The sequence below is a fragment of the Balaenoptera physalus genome, assembly GCF_965194825.1.
Source record: "Balaenoptera physalus genome assembly, chromosome: 21".
In the NCBI taxonomy this organism is placed as follows: Eukaryota; Metazoa; Chordata; class Mammalia; order Artiodactyla; family Balaenopteridae; genus Balaenoptera; species Balaenoptera physalus.
In genome coordinates this window covers 25,958,455-25,979,478 of record NC_138902.1, presented here as the reverse complement: position 1 = coordinate 25,979,478, position 21,024 = coordinate 25,958,455, and positions in this window count along the sequence as shown.

Sequence of the window (21,024 nt, the reverse complement as noted above, 5' to 3'; positions counted from 1 at the left end):
GGATATGTGGTTTGCAAATATTTTCTCCCATTTAGTAAGTTGCTTTTTCATTTTGTTGATTGTAACTTTTGCTGTGCAGAGCTTTTTAGTCTGACAAAGTCTCATCTCATTTGTTTATTTTTTTCTTTTGTTGCCTGTGTTTTGGGTGCCATATCCATAAAATGATTGCCAAGACCAAAGTCAAGGAGTTTTTGCCCTATGTTTTCCTCAAGGAGTTATATAGTTTTAGGTCTTACATTTAAGTCTTTAATCCATTTCAAGTTAATTTTTGTTAGTGATGAAAGATAGAGGTACAGTTTCATTGTCTTGCATGTGAATATCCAGTTTTCCCAGCACCAGTTATTGAAGAGATTATCTTTTCTCCACTGAGTATTATTATCTCCTCTGTCAAATATTAGTTGACTGTATGTGCATGAGTTTATTCCTTGGCTCTTGGTTCTGTTCAGTTGGTCTATGTGTCTGTTTTTATGCCATTACCATACTGTTTGATTACTGTAACTTAGTAATATAGTTTGAAATCAGGAAGTACGATCCCTCCAGTTTTGTTCTTTTTCCTTAAGATTGCTTTGACTAGCAAGGGGTCTTTTGTGGTTCTATACAGATTTTAGAATTGTTTTTTTCTATTTTTGTAAAAAATGCCATTGGAGCCTTGATAGGAATTGCATTGAATCTACAGATGGCTTTGGGCTGTATGGACATTTTAATAATAATAATTATTCCGATCCATGAACATGGGGTATCTTTCCATGATATCTTTCCATGTATTTGTGTTTTCTTTAACTTTTTTCATCAAAGTCCCAAAGTTTTCACTGTAGAGGTATATTTTACCTTTTTGGTTAAATTAATTCATAAATATTTTGTCTTCGATGCTATTGTAAATGACATTGTTTACTTTATTTCTCTTTGGATAATTTGTTATTAGTGTACAGAAAGGCAACTGATTTTTGTATATTGACTTTGTATCCTGCAACTTTACTGAATTCATGATTATTTCTAAAAAATTTTTGGTGGAATCGTTAGGATTTTCTGTATGTAAAATCATGTCATCTGCAAACAAAGACAATTTTCTTCTTCCTTTCTGAATCAGATGCTTTCTATTTCTTTTACTTGCCTGATTGCTTTGGCTAGGATTTGCAATATATGTTAAATAGGAGTGGTGAGAATGGCACCCTTGTCTTATTTCTAATGTTAGAGCAAAAGCTTTCAACCTTCCATTCTTGAGTATAATGTTAGCTGTGGGCTTGTCATATAAGGCCTTTATTATGTTGAGGTATGTTCCTTCTATACCCAATTTGTTGAGAGTTTTTATATGACTGGATGTTGAATTTTGTCAGATGCTTTTTCCGCATCTGTTGAGATGATCATGTAGTTTTTATCTTTCATTCTTTTAATATGATGTATCACATTTATTAATTTGCATATGTCATGATAAAATTTTAAGAGGAGTGCTTAAACAGACTTAGAGATATACTGCAATTCCATTGTAAACTCCAAGCATATTTTAGACAGATATAAGACAAAGCAGTTCCAAAGTTATTTGGAAAAATAAGTGTGAGAAAAGCCAAGGAATTTTTGGACTTGCACTACCAGATATCAGCACATGTTGTAAAGGAATAATTAAAGAGTGTGAAACTAATATAAGAATAAAGTGTTCCAGAAAAGAAACCAGAAAGTTTGGGAACATATTTCATTATATAAAATACTATAGTTTAAGGTAAAGGTAACATTTCAAAGCAGTAATGAAAAGGTAAATTATTCAACAAATGATAATATGTCATTTGTTTATCAGGGGAAAAATAGAGTATGACTTTATGTGAGCTCACAATATAAAATGCAGATAAATTGGATTTAATTTCTATACAATGAAACCATAACTGATTTATAAGAAAGTAAACATATGTATCTGATTTCAGGATGCAGCATATTTGCAAGATAAATGTCTAATATTAGCAATATGTTAGTTAAAATGTCTAATATTAGCAATATGTTAGCTAAAAATACAGGTAATAGAAAACAAATAAGAATAAAATGGCCCAGTTAACTTGGAGAATGGCTTATGTAGACAAAACAATAAGAAGAGAAAAACAAAAATCCAATAAACTTGATGTTAAGAGAATCAGATTTATTACCATATTCACATTCATTAGATATCAAAATCAAATTAATACAGTAGTGAACTAAAAGTTTCCTAATACCTAAACAGTATTTTTTAAATTATAAACTCTCCACTTGTCAAACAGGTGATAGAAAGTACCCACCTATATTTTAATGAGGAGGGTGTAAGTTGATTCTGCCTTTCAAGAAAGCAAATTAGGAAAATATATCAAAAACAGTAATGCTCACACATCTTGACCTTGTAATTCTATGTGTGGATTTATTCTAATGAAATACAGTAAGAGATGTTTACCAGGATTTATGTACAATGAAATTTGTTGTAGTCTTATTTATAACAAATAGGGAAACAATCCAATACTAAAGGATAAGTTAAATCAATATAAATATAGCAGTTGAAATGGACTGCTATAAATAAATAAAAGTAGAATCAAAGGATCACTCATTTTCCCATATCTTACTTATGTAAAATAATAACTCAGGGAATGTTTATGGTACAAATTTCTTTAACAATATACACACACATAAGCAAAATATATTAAAATAACCATTCTTATTATTAAGAAGAGGTTAAATTTTTAAATGCTTTTTGTTGATTTTGTATATATTCTAAGTCTTCAAGTAATTGACTAAGTTTAGACTCTCCAATGCCACTCCGTCCCTTCTACTATACTCCAATCAAGCTTTTGCCTATATGAAACTCCATGAATCCATTTTTAATAAGTTCAACAGTGATGTCTACTTTACTAAATCTAATAGTTAACATTTAGTTTTTATCTTAACTTGAACTACTGCAGCTTTCAACCCAGTTGATCACTCCCTCTTCCTTGATATACTTTCTTCACTAGGCTTACAGGATGCTACATCCTCTTAGTTTTCTTCCAAACTGTCTTCCCATTCTCAATCACCTTTGCTGATCCCACCTCTTCTCCCTGAGTGCCCCACAGCTCAGTTCTTAGTCTTTTTCCCAATCCACTTACATCAACATCCTTGGTGATGTGACGCAGTCTTACTGAAATACCATAAACAAGCTCATAACAGTCAAATGTACATCTGTAGCCTAGACCTCTGTTCTGTACTTCACAATCATATATTCCACTGTTTAAATCTATGCCAACTACTTCAACATTAGATAGTAGACATCTCAAAACAAATCTAAAACTGGACTTTGGTATTGCCCCTCCCCCAAAATCTGCTCTACCCACCTTTTATTCTCCTTTATTCCCTTTTTTCTCACTCTTCACCTCTAATTTTACAGAATAAACCTAGCTGACTCTATCCTATCAACTATTTCTCATCTAGTCCACATCCTACCATGATGCTTCCTGCATAACTGTAATAGCCCACTAATTAGTCTCCCAGATTCCTGCATTGCTTCTGAAGAGTCTATCATCAAGACAGGTGTCAGAGTGAACTTTGAAAATTCAGGGTGGACCGTCTTATTCTTGTGACCTACAAAGGGTTACCTATTTCATTTAGTAAAAGGAAAGTCCTCCAAAGGCATATGAGTTTATTGTACATATGCATGATGTACATACGACATCCTCACCCCCATTATTTCTCTGAGCTCATCTTTTATCCTTCTCCCTGTCACTCACTCTGTTCCATTGTACATTGCCCTGCCCTACGCTTTACATTTAGAAGACACCACTCTGACTCGTCTCCAGCTGATCCCTCCTCATGGGGTGAGGAGGATTCCATGAGCCTAAAAGACATGCCCACATGGAAGCACAAACCTTCCCCTTCTAGACTAAGATCCAAATAGCAGGAATCCAGAAATTTCTCACCAATTAGCCTTTGAGATCCTATTCCCTGCACGTGTCCCCAGGATATCCTATGACACTGGTGTGTGTATCCCTTGGGGCAAAGTGGCCAAGGGGAAACTGCTGAGGGAGGGATTTGAATGGAGTGTGGAATATGTAAACCAGAGTGTACACAGAGTATCTCATAGATGTGCATAAAACCTTCTCACAGTAGGATGAAACAGGGTGGGAAGAAAAGAAGGCTGGCCCAGCTCTTCACTTGCTTCCACTGTCTTGACATGAAATGGTTGAGAATTTTAAGTTGGCTTTTGGAAATCAAACATGTAATGCAGCAAATCTGCAGTCCATTCTTTCCCTTTAGAAAGTAGTTAGAAAATTCTTGGTGAAAAAAAGGTAAGCTTGCTTATTTCAAGATTCACAACTGTGTTTTGCTTTCATTTAGAGCTTTCTTTTTTCCTTTCTACTAAGCCAATAACAATAGTCAAATATACACAGATCCATTTTGACAAGAAAGGCATTGTCATGTGTTACTGTTGAGCATTATCTGGAAGATAATTTGTCAATAAGTATCAAAATTCTTAAAAATGAATAGTTTTTTTCTATCGTAAAATACCACTTCTAGAAATGTACCCAAAGAAAAGAGGCATAGTTGACATTAATGTTTTCTGAAAAGGAGACTCACACCAGTGGTGTATCACAGAAATATTACATACACTATTGTATTGATAAAGTAACTTGTTTAATAGTTCATGATAAATCTATACAATATAAGATCATACAGTTCCTAAATATAATATAATAGCATAATAGTTTACGACCCAGAAGTTTATTTATGCTATATTTAGTGGAAGAGAATAGGTTAAAAACAAATTGAATGTAATCCTTTTTCAAAAGAGGATAGTTGTAGAAATATTTGTGCATGTGTAGAAACATTTCTATTAAATATATGTCTACATATAACAGTGGTTGCCTCCAAGTGGAAATAACACAAATGAATTTTTTAGTTTTTAAAGTCAACATGTTTTGACAATAAAGTGAATTAAAATACTAATATTTTTATAAGAAAACATCTCAGCAGTCATTTTTCTACTTTTAAAATTTATTTTATTTTATTAGGTTTTCCGGTTTTATTGAGAAATAATTGACATACATCACTGTGTAAGTTTAAGGCATACAGCATGACAGTTTAATTTACACATATTGTGAAATGATTACCACAGTACGTTTAGCTAACATCCATCTTCTCATCCATCTGTTTTTTTTATACGATGAATTTTGTGTTGAGTACTTCGTAAGGTTTTAGAAGACTCAAGTCTCTCTAGTTGAGCTGTGCTCACTGTAATGCCTTTAAACAGAATTTTAACAGTCTTCTTATTTTTCTTTGACCTTGGCTTTGTATTATACGTATTGTTAGTTTTTATGATAAAATCCACATTTCCTCATCTATAAAATGATAGTCCCTATTCACATGGTTGTTGTGAGGACTGAATGACATAATACATGAGCAGAGCCAAATAATTAAGATTATTATTTTTAATTTAATTCTTAATTTTTAATTAGCAAATAAGATATTTGAATGCTTTCTAATAGAGTACATACTTAGATTTGTTCAATAATAAGAATAATTTATAATTCTGATTTTATATGCACTTTGATGGTTCTAAAAATAAATCAAGTATCTTAGAAATGCTCTAAATGTTTAATGTCCTGGCATTTAAAATTCATGCTATTTAAACTATTTTACCATAAGCATCACTTTTTAAAAACTTTGTTTCTTGCCATCGATCTTGAAATAGTCATAATATTGCTAAGCATTTTTGGACTCACTTCATCAAAAAATGGAGTAGATAATATTTAATTGCCAAGAAAAGAGCTATTTCCTTTGAAATATTTTGAAACCCATCATAATATTTTACCAATGTAGGAACAAGTTTTCAAGACAGTTTTTCAGAATCAATATAAATAATTTATGTTCGAAGAAAATCTGCTTTGCAGGAATTATAAAAACAAATGCCAGAATGCCTATTTTAAAAATGCCTTATCATTTCATGGGTAGATTCAAACATTTTGGCTGTGTCTCTTATTTAATATGGAAGGCTTTTTTCTCTCTGAAAGATAAACTACCATCATCATAGGAAATACCTACTGAATGGACGTTAACAATACTCTACTCAGGACCAGTACCATTTGCACACAAAACACTCAAAAGAGAGAGAATTGTATACCAATAAATATTACTAGTCCACAAAACTCCCATGAGGAAGTCTCTAATATAAAATTCAATGAAATAAAGCCTCATCAGCTATGAGATTTCGATAAGATCTGTTACACTCAACTCCACTCATCATCTTTGAAAGCAACATTTTATTATAAAATAATGTGTTTTATTAAAGAAAATCTGGAAAAGTAGAATCAAAGGATCATTCATTTTCCCAAGGTCAGAAATTCTTTGAGTTTTTCAGTGTCCTAATCACTCCCAAATCCAGGCGAACATTTAGTGTAAGTAGACCACAATGGAGGATAATATTCAGGATTAAATTATCTAGTATTTGATCTACATAAAAGATCCTCTCTCCTGTTCCTTTATGGGAAAGGAAGAAAGGGATAGTTCTCTTGATCATATAGATTTCCACTGGCATCCAGTGTCTTACAAACCTAATATTATTTTAAAGGTACGTTACTCTATCCAGGTTTCTAAGCGCAGGCTTAACTGCTAATGTTTGCCCAAAATGCAAAGTGTTCTGGCTTGGTAAAAATACCTAAATTCTAGTCCTGGTTTTGGCTCTCTAAATTTGAACAAGTCACTTTAGTATTCAGAACCTTGAGTCCCTCCTCTGTCATATGAGGGGATTAAACTAGATATTCTTTAGGGTTTCTTTCCAGCTCAAGTTCTTATGGACTTATTCTAGGGCACAGGATATAGCTGAGAACTCCAGAAAAGACTAAGTCTAATCTTGACCACTCCTTATTGACTATGAAGTCTTGGGCTACAGTTGCCAGAGATGTTAGAGCATGTTGAAAAGAAAATATTTCTCTACAAATGGAAGATTCCATTTTCAATCTAGAACGTTTCACTTCTAAGCCTCCCAAATCCCCACACAATTCATGTTCATTGCTCCTGTTATAAAGAAGGCAACTGTCACAAGAATCTCTTAGGAACTTAGACACCAGAAAGGACTTGAAGGATGTGGAGGAATTTCAAATATTTTCAAGTGAAAAATCTTTACCAAAGTCAAGACCTTCAAAGAAATGAGGCTCCTTTTCAGGGATATTTGGCAATAAGCAATTAATGCAATTGTGGAATGTGAAGAAATTTTCCATGCACGTTTTATCATAATTTAAATGAATGAGTTGTTCTTTAAAAATGTACATCTGAGGGACTTCTGATTCAGGCTGTGATGGAGTAATGAATAAGTAGCAGACTTACCCTCCCATCAAAAACTATGAAACTGAAACTGGACAAAATATATGTTCAGGCATCGGACAACGGAGAGTGTAGCTCTTGAATCCGTGAGAAGGAAGCGTGGAGGGGGAGCTCCACATTGACCCTGGCTTTCTTCCTGGAGGCATTTTCAAATCCCTGACACAGTCGTGGGGCCTAAACAGTGAGCAGTGTCCTCACTGGGTACAGGAAACAGAGGCAGGAGTTTGGGGCTGCGGACATAGCTAGAATTTGCAGGCAGCCTACTGGAGAGGAAAGAATTCCGTAAATCTGCAGAGGGGTGGCCTTGAGTCTTTGAATGGTTACTAGTTCTGCTTACACAGAGGGAAGTCAGGCAGAGAACAGTTAAGCGGGGGCTGGAAGCTGAATGAAGGTCGCCCTGTGCTGGAAGAAACTGGCAGCCCAACCAATGCAAGTCACGTGACCTTGCTGAACACCCTGGGAATTCAGTTAAGAGTCCACACCTTAGAAGTGAAGATGTCAATATTTTAGTTCCAGACTCAACGTGATAAAGCCTAGAACTGTGTCTTGACAAGATCAAGTCGATCTGGCAGTACGTTAACTCCCTACCAGAATGAAAATGCACATTGGACTGAATGTATAACACATAATGCCCAGCATATGTCAGATGGAGAACGCTACCACGCCACGACTAGGCATACCCTAGGGAGCATTATGAATTTTGGAAGTAGGTGTAGTAGGAAGAGATGCAAATTTTGGCAGACAGGCAGCACATATGAAAAGAAAGATATATTGCAAAGGAAGGTAGGCAGGTGGCTGAACTCAGAACACCCTGGTAACAGGTGAGTATTCCTACAGGAGAACAAAACATGGAACACAGCAGTCTGTATGATGCAAGGCTGTCAGTCCAGGTAAGAGGTCTGTGCATTCAAGGAGGTCCGACCCCAGGAATTCGGATCTAGGTTTTCGGTTGGGAAATCAGACCATGTTTGGGAATCTGACCAAGAAAGTCAGATTGGCAAGAGAGATGCCCAGTGATGACTAAAGCAGGGGCAGAAAGCATTAGCCCCAGCAACAAGGCAGGCCTGAGGTTTTTGACATTCCACTTGAAAGAGAAAAGGATTGGTTCCAGTGTTACAATGCTTGTGAACCACAGGTGAGGGACAGTCTATAATTCTAGTAGAGGACAGAGCTTAGGTCTCTAAGAAAATCAAAGTGTCAGTCTGGGATTCATCATTTACTGTGCTTGTTCTCTTAATCATCATTTGTCTCTGCTTCCAAAATATGTCCCATATCCATCCACTTACCTCCATGTGCACACCGAGTTCCCTGTTTGAAGCCATCACCACTCATCTGGACTTCTGCAAAATGGTCTCTTCATTGTCCCCCTGCTTAATTCTTGTGCAACTTCTGTTCATTCACCACACAGAAGCCAGAAAAATTTCATTGAAATCAGATTACAGCAAGCCCTTGCTTAAACTTAGATGGCTTCTAAGTTTAGATGGCTTAGATGGCTTCTTACTTCTCTAAGAATAAAAACCAAGCCCTATTCACGGTGTATAAATCCAGACACCATTTGGCCCTGCCTAACTTTCCAACCTCATCTCTTTTCTCTCTAGTATACACACCAGTGTATCACAGCACTGATTCAGATACACTGAATTTCTTTGTTTTCCTCTAATGAGTCAAGCTATTTTTTACATTGGGTCCTCTACAGTTGGTATTCTCTCTGTCTGGAACTTTCTTCCACCAGATCTTTGTCTATCAGCCTGATTAAAAGGCATTTGTTCACATATGTATGAAAGCAAGACTCACTTTAGTCTCAAAAGTCAATGGGAGGGACTTCCCTGGTGGCACAGTGGTTAAGAATCTGCCTGCCAATGCAGGGGACACGGGTTCGAGCCCTGGTCCGGGAAGATCTCACATGCCGTGGAGCAACTAAGCCCATGCGCCACAACTACTGAGCCTGCACTCTAGAGCCCCCGAGCCACAACTACTGAGCCCACCCGCCGCAACTACTGAAGCCTGTGTGCCTAGAGCCCACACACCGCAACAAGAGAAGCCACCGCAATGAGCAGCCCGCGCACCACAACGAAGAGTAGCTCCCTCTCGCCGCAATTAGAGAAAGCCCATGCTCAGCAACAAAGACCCAACACAGCCAAAAATAAATAAATAAATAAATAAATAAATTTGTTTTAAAAAATAAGAAGAAAAAAAAGTCAATGGGAAATTCTTGGTTCTGACCACCACCCTTTCGATTTGCCCCAAACAGAAATATATATACATATATGTAAACATAGGTATATATACATGCTCCATTCTAATTTAAAAATAGTTCAAGGTAGCAACTGACTTTTTAGTTCAATGAGGTTATTTAAATCTCAGCCATGATGTCTCAAGTCTTCCCAGGCCCTCCTACCTAGAATGGTTACCCACTGTCACCACTGTCACCAGCAGCAGCAGCATGTTCTGACACATGACTTTGCATGGTCTTCATAGATTTAGAACTTTCAAAATGACCTCATTTATTAGTATTTTTGTTTATTGCCTGAAAACATATCTCCATCCCCTAGAATAAGAGCAGACACAGTTTCTGTTATGAAAAAGCTGATTCTTTGTGCCTATGTGTGCATATTCCTCTCATCAAGACGTATAATATTTTAGCTCTAAATGTGGGTTCTAAATATTAAAAAGGTGAGCATGCTCTAAAAGTGATTTTCTTATGAATACATTAATTTGCAAATGAAGGGACCCCAACTCTATAAGGATCCCCCAAATAAAATGCCAAACATAAAGTGTTTGAATATAGAAAGGTTGGACCATTGCCAACTTGATTTACTGTTGGAAATTCTAAAATGGCAGGCAGCTTTGAGTTCTACCAGCAAAAGTTAAAAGATCTAAGAAAATATTATGATTAAAAACGTGGCTAAGGATTCAGAAATCCATGAAAAGTTTCTCAAATGAAAAAATAAATTTGCATCATTTATATCCCAGCATTTACTACCAAAGCATACTTGAAAGATGAAGTGATATGGTATTTAGAATAAAAAAATTTAAATACTATTTAGAAAACAGGAAAGGTAGAAAAATTATTCCTGTATGACAAATTTACAACTCGGACTTTTGTAAGGAAAAAATATAATATTCTTTATTTGTAAGTAGCTATATTCTTTAGATATTTCCACTACAACAATAAATTTTACGGAGTTATTTAATAAACTGCCTCAATTTAAACAGCTATGTTTTCTTTTCCTTTGAAGACATCTCTCTTTTTTGAATAATGCTTAAAGAACAGTAAAACAATTTCTGCACTAATCTAGGAAACAGCAAGCGGGAGAGCATGATGCAAATTTTTAAATTAGTCCAAAGTTCAATCCTCTTTGGAACTTTTAGGCAATAAACAGGAGGTTGTTATGAAAAGAAATCAAGAAAATCTCATAAAGTGTTTTCTTTTTAAAGATCTATTAATGCACTGTGGTGTTAGTACAATTTTACAACCCAGCATATCACATTACTGGGTGAAGAGGAAAAATTCCCCCTCCACAGAGCCATGAAATGATATTACAGAGCCTTTATTACATGATTATTAGCTCATAAAGCCATCACCACCTTATTCTTTTTTTTAAATATTTTAATTTTGTTGGAGTATAGTTGATTTACAATGTTGTGTTAGTTTCAGGTGTACAGCAAAATGATTCAGTTATACATATACATATATTCATTCTTTTTTAGAGTCTTTTCTCATATAGGTTATCACAGAATATTGGGTAGAGTTCCCTGTGCTATACAGTAGGTCCTTGTTGGTTATCTATCTTATATATAGTAGTGTGTGTGTGTTCATCCCAAGCTCCTGATTAATCCTCCCCCTCAATCCCACATTTCCCCTTTGGTAACCATAAGTTTGTTTTTGATATATATAAGTCTGCTTCTGTTTTGTAAATAAGTTCATTTGTACCTTTTTTTAAATTAGATTCCACATATGAGTGACATCATATGATATTTGTCTTTCCCTGTCTGGCTTACTTCTCTTAGTATAACAATCCTAAGTCTATCAATGTTGCTGCAAATGGCATTATTTCATTCTTTTTTTATGGCTGAGTAATATTCCCTTGTATATATGTACCACATCTTCTTTATCCACTCCTCTGTTGATGGACATTTAGGTTGCTTCCATATCTTGGCTATTGTACATAGTGCTGCAATGAACATTGGGGTGTACGTATCCTTTCGTATTATGTTTTCTCTGGATATATGCCCAGTAGTGGGATTGCTGGATCATAGGGTAATTCTATTTTAAGTTTCTTAAGGAAACTCCATACTGTTCTGCATAATGGTTGTACCAATTTACATTCCCACCAACGGTGTAGGATGGTTCCCTTTTCTCCACACCCTCTCCAGCATTTATTGTTTGTAGACTTTTTGATGATGGCCATTCTGACTGGTGTGAGGTGATACCTCATTGTAGTTAAGATTTGCATTTTTCTGATAATTAGAAATGTTGAGCATCTTTTCATGTGCTTTTTGGCCATTTGTATGTTTCCTTTGGAGAACTGTCTACTTAGATCTTCTGCCCATTTTTTGATTGGGTTGTTTGGTTTTTTTTGACATAGAGCTGCATGAGCTGTTTGTATATTTTGGAGATTAATCCCTTGTTAGTCGCATCATTTGCAAATATTTTCTCCCATTCTGTGGGTTGTCTTTTCATTTCAACAACACCTTATTCTTAAGTAAATAGCATGATGGTGTTACCGGTCTGAAACAAAATGATGTGTTGCCGCCCACTGGCTTTAATAAATTCACAAAGTGATGTATTAAAAGGTAACAGAATGCTAAGAAGCATTGGCATCCATAAGAGGGACATTTTTGTTTGTAAAAGCAATACCACTTTCATTCAAAGCCATGACTTAAGGAACCTAGCATGCATTCTTTGCCTATAGAATTTTTTCTGAATATACTTGATGCATGATTACAAAAAAGAAATGGCAAATTGAGTATAGGTCCTCAGTATCTGTGGATAAACTGGAAAGTTGGATAACTGACCTTTTCAGATGTTTTTCTTCTGCTCCTACTCCTCCTTTCTTTTTAATTAAATATATTTTAGTGTTCATGAAAGTTTGTGGACTGACAGCTCTGGAGATAGTAGCTCCTCAAATATCCACAGGTACTGATTAGTAATTGGCAGTATGTACTCTGCCCAGGGATGGGTTCAATCTGTGCTCAAATAGCTGTGGTTTTGCCAGTGAAGTTGTTGACAAGGATGGCAGTTAGCGTCAGAGGGAGGTCAATACAACAAAATCTAAGAAAATAACATTGTGTTTAATGCATACAAATATAACCTTAGGAATATAAATCAAAATTGAGAAACAGGGAGATAATTCTTTTGTTCAGGTCATATTGTAAATGGCAGACACTATGTCACAATGTCTTTTTTGATCTTTAAAAGTCATTTTAGTACTGGTAGATAAAAAGCATGTTCGAGGGAAAAATAGAATAAATATTTTATTCTTCAGGTTAAATCAACAATTGGACTTCTGCATATCTTTTTTCTAATAAATTTATTTATTTTAGGCTGTGTTGGGTCTTCGTTGCTGCGTGCGGGCTTTCTCTAGTTGCGGCGAGCAGGGGCTACTCTTCGTTGCGGTGCACGGGCTTCTCATTGCGGTGGCTTCTCTCGTTGCAGAGCATGGGCTCTAGGAGCGCAGACTCAGTAGTTGTGGCTCACGGTCTTACTTGCTCCGCAGCATGTGGAATCTTCCTGGACCAGGGCTTGAACCAGTGTCCCCTGCATTGGCAGGCAGATTCTTAACCCCTGCGCCACCAGGGAAACCCTACTTCTGCATATCTTTTCTCCAGCTTTCTAACTACCATAGACATATCTTTTTTAAATACACAAAATGTTAGGGAAAAAAAGTAATAAGCACGAGGCAATTAGAATCTATGGACACCATACAATCTGAAATGATGCTGACTGTAAACAACCAAAATGGTATTCCAAAAAGTCCTCACACCAACATATGATTATTTTATTCATAGGCTCCCATCTCCGTCATAACCTTTTGTCAACTCTCCTCTCCTACCCATATCTATCTGGTACTTTTAAAGATGTCAACTTATTAAAAATTTTGAGCCCAATAGTGGATAGTTAGGAAACTGTTGTCAGTGTGGTGTATTGAAAAGACCTCACAAACTGAAATCAGTACTAAGACATGTGTTTGTTAGACCTGATCTACTCATCCTAAACAAATGATCTTGGACAAAGTATCCCACCTCCATGAACATCTCTTTTCCTAGATGGAAAATGAAAATAAAATAATATACAGTTGTTAAAAAAGCAAATAGTTGTAGAAAGTGTAGTCATCCAATGGAGGGGTTTCTAAATATTAAAAATATAATGTGCAATCTAATCAAAGTCTTGTGTAGGCAGCACATACTAATAATAATGAGTTAAATCTTTGTATCTAATCAAATAATGATTTTAAATTTGACTACATCAAAACTAGGAGAAGGGGAGTCGTAAGACAGGCCAGAAAAGTTAGAAGACAATTGTGTCCCTTTAGCTCTTCAAAGTACCATGTATTACCTCTATTCAAAGGTGGTTATGCAGTGGTTATGACATCTTGGTGGATTTTCTTTAGGAAATTTTGGGTTACCATCAGATAATGTATGATATGAGTCAGCAAGCTAACTATAGGGCATGATAGATATATATGAGGTAAGAAATGTTGGTTTCAGTACCTTCAGCTTTACTCTGATGATCCTGTAATCAAATGATATACAATCCCTTGCTAGCTTCACGTCAGAACCTGAGCAATAATTTTGCTCTGCTCAAAGGGCCAACTGTGCTCTTTTTCTCCCGCGGTAGAACTTGTTGAACAAGTCATTGTATAAACTTCTTTGGTGATTGTTAAGAGATCTCTCACTGGCTTAGACTGAGACCAATAGGCATGGTATAGAAATTGTGCTATACAAACATTTTTTGAGAAATGCTGCATTAGTGAAAATTATATAGCATTTGTATTGGTGGCTTTATTGCCAATACTAATATTTAATTTTTATGGTTTTACTTGAATTTTAGACATTGAATGACATGGAAAAAAGAGAGAAGTCCTTTGCAATAACTCTAAAATAATATGAAATTTGAGGTCCATCCCGTTTATAAAATTATCCTGATTAGTTATGCCCACTTAATAACATTGAACCCTCATTATACTGAAATTAACAATCCTTTCTTTTAGCTCTTTGAATTATTGAAAGCAATTCAGCAACATGATCATGAGCCTTAAAGATACTCATTATCATTAACACAATAATTATACTTCTAAACAGCTCTACAAAGGAAATAATCTAAAATATAGAAACAAAGAATCTTTATGCCAATATATTTATCCCAGAGCATTTATGTTGGAAACAACATAAATGTCCAGCAATAGATAAATAGTAATATAAAATCAGTCTTATTTGTAATATGGGAAATTATACAGCCAATAAAATGTCTATAAAATTTTATAGCACAGAATATGCTGATATTACAGTGTTAAGTGAAAAGTCACAGTAGAAATTTTTATATATACCATTTTTCAACTGTGAAAAATATTCAGAGACAGAAGTTTGAAAGAAACACATCAAAATACATCAAAATGTTGATTTCTTATGTAAAGAGAAGTTTTTCTACCTGTTCTTTGAACTTTCATGTACTTATTACTATAACATATATTCCCTTCATAATCAGAAAACAACTTATAAAAAATAATATAGGCATAATTTAATCTCAGACGAATTGACACCTTAGGGAAATTTTTTAAACTTTTGTCATTTAAAGATTAGATCTCAGAAAAAAGTAAACTTTCTAATACTGAAACTAAAGTCTTAGCAATGAATCAAAAAGATTTTTTTTGGCTGAGTTATTCCTCCTATATACCAGTTGATCTGATAATAAGACTCTGAAAGTCTTTGAAACTTCTATATCAAAAGCATCTTTGCACTTCCTAAATCAACCTGAAATTTGAAGAAAACATGTTGGTGATTTTTAAAAATGTACCGAAGTATGTATGACCTTTAAAATGCTTGCTATGGGCATCTGACATTTGAGTAATATATCACTGTGATGTGTCATCCAGAGAAGTCATCCTTGAGAGATCACTTACAAAACCTTGAGTAGCTTCTCTAATAATATGCTGCTTGAATATATCCTTCAGAAAACTGATAGCTAGAGAAGGAATTTTCCAGAAGAACCTCTAAGAATCTCATGAGGAAAAAAAAACACGGTGTAATTTTAAATTATAAATTATCTTAAGAGGGAGGGATGAGACATTGGCATGAATGTGTATAGCGTGTAGGGGATACTTGATAATATAAAGAATGTCCACCATGGAAGCATGGCTCTGAAAAGGGAACTTAAGGCATGACTCTCAACTGAGTAGAAAGTATTCCAAGTAGAGGAGAAACAGTTATGAATAGAAAGGAATTGCATTGCTACCTAATCCATTTTAGTCTGAATATACCCAGTTGACGGAAGTTATTCCTTAAAAAAAAGGCAGTCGGTTTTGCATCTTGACCCACACTGTTTCTCATGCAGGACAATAAATATACTGCAATGACTGAGAAATAATATCTTTTTCTAAGTGGATTAAATGTGGGGAAAATAACTTCCAAAGTTAATATAGATAATATTTATAAGATCATATGTCATAAGTGGGAAACCAATTTGACTACATAAACTATTCTTAGAAACAACAAATCAATGAGTGTAGATAATTTTTAATATGAGACCTGATATATATCTATATTATATTTATATATATAATGTATATAAAATATGTATAAGCATATATAAAACATAAATTTATATAGCTCTATATACATAAACATATATAAAATATATTAAAATGTAAATATTATATAAAATGTTTATAGATACATACATGTATAATATATGTATATATTATATGTGTGTTGCCCCCCCCAATCTCATGTCCTGAGAAGTGACAAGCTAGCAGAATCCAACAATTCATGTAACTATTTGTGGCTCCACTAATAGCTGTCTATCCACAAGGACACAATGGGAAGAAAAGAGGAGGCCTTTTCCTTTTCCAGAGGTAACTGGAAAGAATCCCAGTCATTGCCAAGACTCTTGTCTCTGCTTCTTTCTGCCTGGGTTCCTTTCTGACTGCAGACTGGCTTCCTCACATTGTGGACAGCATGGAATCCAGTCGTCCCCAAGTCTCCCCCAGATGTCCCACTGCCAGGTTTAATCTCCCCCCTTAGTTTTAATATTCAAATTCATGGGAAGGATTCATACTGGCCCACATATTGTCACATATCCCTCTCTGAATTCATCATCTGTGTTATCTGAACCAAATTGGCCCAAAATAAGGCTCTGGAATATTTTATTTGTAAATAAAACCAAACTAAGTATTGTAAACACCAAAGGAAACATAACAAGTGTTTCTGTTGAGAGTTCTTGCCCATCCCATTCAAATATTATGGTTTTCAGAGCTCGTGTAGCTTTCATAATAGCCTCTTCACCTGTAAAAGCCAGATCCCAAAAGTATGTTACAGCCCAAATTGAGTGCACATTTCGCTAAAAATTGAGACTCGAGAGACGTTACTGGACTTTCCGCCGTATTCTTGTTACATACCTTATGATTAAAGTTTTTATTTTGAGATTATTATAGAGTCATATGCGTTTGTCAGAAATGATACAGAAAGATCACATGGGCACTTTATCCAGATACCCAGTGAAACTCTTGCAGCACTCTGTACTACAATATCACAATCGTTGACACAGTCAAAACACAGCACTTTCATCACCACCAGCCCTTTCAAAGCCACTTCCTCTCCCCCAGCAACACCTGGCAATTACTGGACTCTTCATCATTTCTGTATCTTTGTTGTTTCAAGAATGTTATATAAGTGGAATCACATGCTATGTAACTTTGGGGATTGACTTTTTTCACTCAGCATAATTTTCTTGAGACTCCTCCAAGTTTTTGCATATATTGCTATTTGTTCCCTTTTACTGTTGAGTAGTGTTCCATGGTGTGGATACGCCACACTTTGTTTAGCAATTTAACCAATGAAGGACGTTTGGGTGGTTTCCAGTTTGTACATATTACAGATAAAGCTTCTATAAACATTTGTGCAGTTTTTTATGTGAACACAAGTTTTTCATTTCCCTGGGATAAATGCCCAAGTGTACAAAAGCTGGATCATATGGTACCTGCCTATTTACTTTTATAAGAAACTGCCAAACTATTTTCCAAAGTGACAGTAGCATTTTATTTTCCCTCTAGCAGTGTACGAGTGATCCAGTTTTTCTGCATCTCTATCAGCATTTGTTATCTTTTTTCTTTAACTTTAGTCATTCTGATAGGTACACAGTCAATGAGGAGTATTTCATTGTCATTCCAATTTGTATTTCTCTAATGACTAATGATGTTAACCATATTTCCATGTGCTTATTTGCCATCTGCATATCTTCTTGGGTGAAATGAATCTCATGTCTTTTACTCAGTCTCTAATTGAATTTAGTTTTAAGTGTTGGGTTTTGAGAGTCTTTTATATATTCTAGGAATTAGTCCTTTGCTAGATGTGTCATTTGCAAATATTTTCTCCCAGTCTGTAATTTGTCTTTTCATTCTTTTAACAGAGTCTTTCACAGAGCAAAGGTTCTTAATCTTGATAAAGTCCAGTTTGTCAATTTTCCCTCATGCTTTTTGTGTCAAATCTAAGAATTTTTGACTGAACCCAATGACTTTTCCCTGTTTTTTTCCTAAATGTTTTATAGCTTTACACTTTTCATTTAAGTCCATAATCTATCCTGAGTTAATTTTTGTATATGGTGTGAGGTTTAGGTTGGGTTCTTTTATTTATTTATTTTTGCCTATGGATGCCCAATTGCTCTAGCAGCATTTGTTACACAGGCTATTCTTTCTCCATCAAATTGCTGTTGCCCTTTTGTCAAAAGTCAGCTGAGCATATTTGTGTGGATCTAGTTCAAGATTCTCGGTTCTGTTTCATTTATCCATGTCTGTCTAACCCTCTGCAAACACTACGCTGTCTTGATATCTGTGGTTATGCTGTAGGCCTTAATACTGGATAGAGTGATTCCTCCCACTTTTTTTCTTTTCAAGATAGTTTTAGTCACTCTGTGGCTTATTTCTTTCCGTATAAATTTTAGAAGAAGCTTTTCTATGTGTCCAAAAACCTTGCTGGGATTTTGATCATCTTAATTTTTTTCAACTTATTTGGAAAATTAAACTCAGAATTTTTCCAAAAGAAGCAAAAGTGGAACACAGATGTTTTTAAATGGAAATTCGTTACCACTCTGTGTAATCAACATGCCCATCGTTAGAAATGTTTTTGTGGATTGAATGTTCCTTGCCTTAATCTCTAAATGTACGCCCTATAACAGAGGTGGGCAAACTTTGGCCCATGCAGCCTCTTTGTAATAAGACTTGTAAGCTAAGAATGGTTTTTTACATTTTGTAAGGGTTGAAAAAACCCTTAATTAAGTGTGTTAATACGTGTGAAGAGTATTGCGGTGGTTTAAAGAATAGTCTATGTAAGATGTGTATCCTGGCAATATTATTATTATTTATATGCCACAGTGTTCATTGTCAACATGGTCCAAAAATTAGCAACTTATTCATATCACCAAAATCTTAAGGAACCGATTCTTTTGTCGTAGTTTGTACTCGTAACATTTAAATTAAAGAGTGTGAAGTCATTATTCCTTCTAAAGGTATGGGTTAATAAGCTAGCGTAGTGCTAAGCACTGTGAGTGGAGGTTATAGTAAAATAACAGAGATCTTACCCTCATGAGGACATTACAAAGGGTATCCTTAAAAGTTGTACAGTGACAGACCTTCAAATATTACTCAATATAAATACAAGTAAATAATTTTCTGTAAAATCTAAAAGCTTACGTACTTATAAGCGACAATATATTTAAGTAAACATAGCAACATAATGGATTTTTATTACCTATAAAGCAGAAATTGTGAATATGTAAGCAGAAAACTAAAAATAAACTGCTTTACTAATATACAAACTTTAAAAGGTTAGGCTTCTCTTTGCAACATGAAACATTATCCCAAGCTCTGTGCTTCAGAGATAAATCATGAAACTTTCTGGCACAACGTTATTGCATACAATTTTTATGTAATAGTAGTGAAGTGGACATGCAAAAGAATGTCTTATTTGTTCTCATTAAGTTATCTAAATTGCATTTATATAGAAAAAGACATTTATGACTCTTAGAGGCAAAGTTACACTGAACTGATAAATCACAACTGGAAGGCAACTAAAATTTTTCAGTGCAAGTTAGATTCTCAAAGGTTACCCAACTCAGGCTAAAATGTATTTGAACACAGGAAAAAGCTTTTCTTTCTGTACTCATATCTTTAGTATAGTTGGTTGCCCCTCAAACTCAGATTTGATACCTATTTTAAGCTTAAGGTCATTACTTGAAAATGATGAAGTGCTGTGTCTGCTTTATGTAAGAGAAAGAGAAACCTCTTCCCTCAATTTCCCTTCTTAAAACCAGTGTTATGTCTGTTATCCAGTCTTATGTTATATTCAATGTCTTTACGCTAAACAGCTGAAAACCTTTCCTGCCCCCAAATCTTTTAATTACTAAAATGTAGGAAATACAAACATACACTAATTAAAAAATTTTTCAAATGAATTTCTCTAAAACTTCCTACAAGAGATTAACCTGTTTGTAAACCAATGAATGAAAGGGCATACCATGTTGTGATGCTATAAAATTTCTTCCATTCCAAGTAAGATGATGCATTAGAAGTACCTGAAAGACGTAAATAAAGTTCCTGAAGTGTGATTTTCTATTAATTACATATCCTTTGTCACTATAATATGTAACTTCTAGAATAATTTGTGTGGCCAGAAGACATGAGGGTGCTGACACTAGCATATAGTCAGAGATAAACCAGATGGAGAGGATGTATAAATGGTTGCATATTTTAAGCAGTAATACTCCACTTGAGATACCCTTTGTTATGTGCTTCATAAATACTTCATTAGGGTATAAGAGGAATCCTAACTTCTCTGTATAATAGGAAATACCGCCTTACCTACTAAATTGCTAAACAAAAGTCACTCGATCTGGTTTTGCTTAAGTACAATATATTTAATCCTATACCAGAGACACACCATGTTCACTTTCAAGGCCTCAGGGAGAATAACACATCGAGGAGTACAAATAAAACGTTTCATGGTTTAAATATGCATCACATTTCACTTTGCTTTCAAAATAGCATTGCAGGTTTCTGAACTTGTAAAATGATTTTCTGGCCCATGTCTCAAACAATTTTTAAAAGTAAATTAATATCTCCATTAGACACAATCATTATTGAGCTGAGTTCTCAAGGTTGGTTAGACATTTAATGATGAAAGTTCATTTGACATTTGACCTTAAATGAACTACTGATAGGCATACATTTAGCTAAAAAAAAATTCTGAAGATACCTTTTTTACTGGTAGAAGCATCCTCTTAAACCCTGAGTCTCTAAGAGATTTTTTTCTGTCCCCAAATTGGAGGTAAAATAACTATGCAGTAATTTGTTTGTTGAAACATCTGTATACATTCAGAACCATAAATGCAGAGAAGCATAACGCACAGTAATTACAGGCCTGTATTTACATCTGCTTGTGTTAAGACAAAGCATATTGTGCAAGCCAGGGGTAACTACACAGTTTACATTTAACAAGTTATCTCTCAGGCAG